Raw genomic sequence first — 5,240 nt, forward strand, 5'->3', positions numbered from 1 at the left:
AAAAAAAAAAAAAAAAAAAAAATTACTTCAAGCTTTTAACTCTGTAAATCTATACTACATGTTTCTAAAACACACTAAATCATAGTATGACGGCTTTCTATCCACTACAGAGGTGCAGACTTTCTATCTGCATCACAGGTTTCTAGGAAAACTTCCTTAACCTTTCAGGGGGCCAATAGAATGTTGTAACTCCACTCCTTTATGAGACATTGTGATCAGACTTAAGTCTGACCTTGTGGCCACAGCCTGTTGTCCTCCGCTAATCAAATGTTCAATCCTACACTCCTGAAGTCTGCTTCTCTTCAAATCCCAATCAGTGTTTCTGCTGTGCTCTGCCCATGAAGATCCTAGTGCCTTTTCCTTCCACTCAAATCCACCCACACTGCACAGGTGCATGCCAACCCGAGCACAACCTCAATTCCTCCCTTAAGCTTAAACTTAAGCTTTGAAATCACAGATAAAATGCAATTTCTCCAGAAGAGACATCACGGAAACAGTTTCTACTGTTACTTTCCTTGCTATTGGTTGAGTTTGATGGTTCATACCTGAAACTCCCCAGCACCGGGGAGGTTGAGGAAGGAGGATCACAAAGAACTTAACTACAAATGATCAACACAATGGCCAACTCTAGAATACCCTGTCTCAAAAGTAAGCTGAATCCAAACAAAACTCAGCTAAACTAAAAGCAACTGAACAAAATGAGTCGGGGCCTTTGAAAGAAAATGATCCCCAGAGGCACATGGGGAGTAGGTGTGGCCTTGTTAGAGTAGCTGTGGTGTGGTTGGAAGAGGTTCATCACTAGGGGGTGAGCTTTGAGCTCTCAGGTGCTCAGCCAGTTCACTTCCTGCTGCCTGTGAATTGAGGATGTAGAATTCTCAGCTTCTTCTCCAGCACCACGTCTGCCTACAGGACACCATGCTTCTCGGCCATGATGATAATGGACTAAACCTCTCAACAGTAACCTAGGACCAATTAAATGTTTTCCTTTATAAGATTTGCCTTGGTCATGGCATGTGTCTCTTCACAGAAAACAAGCAAAAAACCCAACTAGAACAATAGGATAAACTGCACACTTATCAAGTAAAATGTTCTTGCTTAAAGTCTATATCCTACCGCTAGAATAGCCCAATGAAGGAAAGAGTGGGCCCCACGTGGTGGTCTCCATCCCTACATTCAACCTTGATACCTGGTAGTTCAGAAATATTTCCTAAACAGTAAATGAAGGAGCAGACCTTAAAGTGTGAGATTTACTGTCTCTTCCAAGATCTATCCACATTAAAATTAAGTATATCAGGGCTGGAGGTAAAGCTCAAAGGTTATAACAGTTTCCATGTGAAATGTCCCCCATTTGACTTATGCATTCAAAATCTATTAGAGTTGTTTTTGAAATGTTATGGAGACTGTAAGAGATAGGGTCTAGCTGGAGGATGTGGTTGCCAGATGGCAGGTTTGAATATTATGCCCTGGCACCACTTCTCTCCAATCCAGCTTTTCTCCTGTTGGACCTGCTCATCTATGAGCAAACCATCCTTACTAACTACCACCAGTGGGAACAAAACCACTATGGCAGCCATATTTTCTCCAACATGATAGACCATCACCTAATGAACCATGGCTCAAAACAACCCTTTCTTACAGCTTTTAAAATATCAGAATCATGCCGGGCAGCGGTGGCGCATGCCTTTAATCCCAGCACTCAGGAGGCAGAGGCAGGCAGATTTCTTAGTTCAAGGCCAGCCTGGTCTACAGAGTGAGTTCCAGGACAGCCAGGGATACACAGAAAAACCCTGTCTCGAAAGAAAAAAATATATCAGAATCATGTTTAAGAGGGTAAATGTCATAGAGAGGCATTACATAGTCTGGGGCTGTATTGTCACTATGAAGAGCCTCTTTCTTTAAAGAGTCACCAAGAGAATGCTGCCATCCAGATACAGGGTAAGGATCCCTCAAAGGAGAACACAATCAATCATATTGTTCATATGTTTCAAACTGTGATAGGAGATTTTGTATATCCAAAGAACAATGGAATGATAAATGTTTCAGATGATGGATGGCTTAAAGAGCCTGAGTTAATCATGGCATAATATATAAATGTAGCGACATGTCACATGTTACCCCATAAAGATGTATGATTATCATCTGTCAATTAAAAACAAAAACAAAAACCATTGGGATGGCCATTATCATTAATCACCTAGTAGCAGGGCTACAAAAATTAATAAAAGCGACAGTCATTTAAAATGTCACTGCCCATTACTCAACTCTCTGTATGACTAAGCAACAGACACAGAACCAGCACACAATACAAGAGGCTCCAGTAGGACAGTACAGCACCACCACCAAGATGCTTTCATTATGAAAGTACATTCAAGAAAAACTGGTGAATTAAAATGAGTGGAAGCATGAAACAAAGCCAGAGGCTTTGACAGGGGTACCCTGGTGAGTCATCTCTTCGTCTATAAATTTGAGTTTGCTGGGAAGCCACTCTCGGGCTCATGGGCATAGCTGCATGTGGTTTAAGGATACTGACAGACCCACTCATTAGCAGATGCATCACATGGCATGGTCCTTATCCTCAAGTAAGAGGCCCCTCCTCTTAAGTGGGTATGGTTCCCTGATCTTGGATGAGCATCTAAATGTGTAACTGAAAGCTTCCTGCCTCTTGGATCCCCAAGGACTCATAACACCGTGGTTTCAAGAGACAGGAGTCCCAGTTGCAATCTGCCCACCTGGCTGGAAAACACAATCCTGGGAGTAGATACTCATTCACATGCCAGATATTCAAATACGAGTAAAAAGAACAAAGCCATTGGTTTTCTTAAAGGGGTGTGGCTTTCTCTTCATCTCCACAGTCTGATGTCTTAAGGTGGTACAGAAGGTGCTTTCATCCCATCCAACGGTCTTAAATATCTAACAAGTTAATTTCTTAGTGTAACCTGCCAAGCAAGGACCTCAATTACCAAACATATCAAATTTGCATCTGCTGTCCCAATATTGGCTCTTAGTTTTCTACAAGCCAGAAATGGCTTCAAAAATAAAGCAAAATCGACATTTGGTTATGATAATTGACCATCTGATTGAACAATTATAACTGCTATTATGAAAATGATGACATGCCTGAGGTGAGAAGAAAAAGAAAGAACTAAGAGAACTGAAAATAAAGTTGCACGTAGTAGGTCAGCTTCTGTATTCCATGGGATAAAAGGAGTCTACCACTGCACATAGCAGGTCAGCTTCTACAGTCTTTGGAATAAAGAAAAACCAAAACTGCACATGGTAGGTCAGCTTCTGCACACCATGGGAAAAGGGAGTTGAGTACACTGTTGAAAGTGGCAGTGAGCACCCCACATGGCTTTCCAATTACAAACAGTTCAGATGTCCCTAGAAATGACTGAGTTGCTTTCTGGGTTGGAGAAAGGGAGGTAGCTGAATTTGAGAGGTGTGAAGTAGTTAAGCCTTTCCAGAATTCCGATTTTCCTGGCAATGACTTAATGGAGCATAAGCTGAATATATGAGACAGCTTTGTTAGACTATACAAAAGGATTTTTTTTTAAGGTGCGAGTTGGAAAAATACACACTGGTGGATGATGGCTCCCTACCATGAAACACATATAAGTGTTACCTTCACCGAGGCTTCTAAAACATGTCTACCACAAGAACAAGCATACACAAACTTCATATTCAATGGAAGCAGGGTTGTTTCTTTGAAATCTATCCTTGGAGAAATTTTTCAAATCAAGCCTTTAGCATATATAAGCCTTTCTTTTACTGTCAAGTTAACTCCTAAAGTAAAAACAAGATTAAGTCATGCTCAGATACTAAGGGCTGGGGGTTCAGAGAAAGCATACCAACATCAGAACATTTGACTCTACCCAGAAGGTGGCCTGGAGGCTTAAGAAACTAGGTTGCTCACCTCAGCTATCTGACCTAAGCTTGAAGACAAATAGCAGCAATTAGAATTCAAAAGTCAAGCTATTGCACCATAATTACTGGAGGGGAGTGAGGGTGACATGCATGAATTATTCATGTCACATATGCCCTATACCTTTTTATATGAATGAGACAAATCTGGGGAAAACAAGCTAACAGACCTCTTTACGGCCATAAAGTTTGTCACCTGCTGTTCGCAGCTGCCATAAGAGCAGTATTCTTTCTTTTTCATGTCCCTTCTAAGTGAGCAAGCCAACTATGAACTGGTTCTTGCTCTCCAGAATTCAGACGCTTACCAACTATGAAATCAACAGGTCAAAGTCTGCCCCGAGTTACAAGCAGAGTCCCCAATGCTAAAGTTGGGGTGTTAGGAGAGACAGAGAGCACCCTACGAGGAGGGACTAACTTTTGGCCACTGTTGTCCAGGCGTCAGATATGTTGCGCCCATCGTTGGGAAGCCAGGATGGCCACAATTGTTCAGGACAAGTCTACCGCCTTTTTAACGGGTATCACTTTTTACATCTTTTTCCTCTGGCAGTTGTGATTCCTAAGGAAAAGCCTATTATTCTTTGAATGATTCAAGATGCTTATATTTGTACTTTCTGTGAACGGCGGGGGTTGGGGGGGGAACCAGAACACACTCAACAGTTGGTAAACATTTTAACTGTGCCTACAGGGATAAAGGACCCTGCCTCTTTCTTTTCTTTCTCCCCCAACTCCTTTAAGGAGCAGAAACTGGAACAAGACTGGCACTCAGGAAGCCACTAACTGGCTCGGGGAGGTTTCTGCTTTGTTTAATTCTAAAAGTGAGGAGGTAGCCTTTTTACAGGCTATGCTCCACCCTGGGGTGTGCCAAGAGCCTTGGGGGAAGAGAGGGTGCCAAGTGCAAAGTTAGCAATCCAAGCTTTAAACCCTATCCACTTTTAAAACAAGAGATTCTGAAGGAAATGCCAGACAGCAGATGTGCCAGTGTTACTAAGGGCATCTTCTGGGACTCAAAACTGAGTCCCTCAGACAAGGCTGCAAGGGCAGGCTCAGCCGCAGCAGCTTGAGAGATAAACAGACCTGAGGGGCATGGAAAACAGAACACACGTCTGATGAAGTCAGCCTTTGGCACCCGAACCCAGTGTTTGTTGCTGGATTTGGCTGTTGTTTTGTTTTCTCCCCCAAATAAATTGCAATTAAGTTACCAGCTGACTTGAATATAAGCCATCCCTTCTGATGTGGAATGTTAAAGCTCACAAGCATGAGAACTCTTCCTGACCAAGGGAAAGAACTATGTTCCTTAAAACACAATCTCAAAGAAGCTA

The 5,240-nt window shown here is 42.4% G+C and overlaps 1 protein-coding gene across 11 annotated transcripts in view; it reads right to left on the reverse strand.

The window, feature by feature from the left end:
• Window positions 1-5,240, reverse strand: part of Utrn (utrophin) — a 509,106-nt gene that overhangs the window by 181,324 nt on the left and 322,542 nt on the right. The gene's annotated exons all lie outside the window — the stretch shown is intronic.

The sequence above is a fragment of the Mastomys coucha genome, unplaced genomic scaffold, assembly GCF_008632895.1.
Source record: "Mastomys coucha isolate ucsf_1 unplaced genomic scaffold, UCSF_Mcou_1 pScaffold2, whole genome shotgun sequence".
Lineage (NCBI taxonomy): Eukaryota > Metazoa > Chordata > Mammalia > Rodentia > Muridae > Mastomys > Mastomys coucha.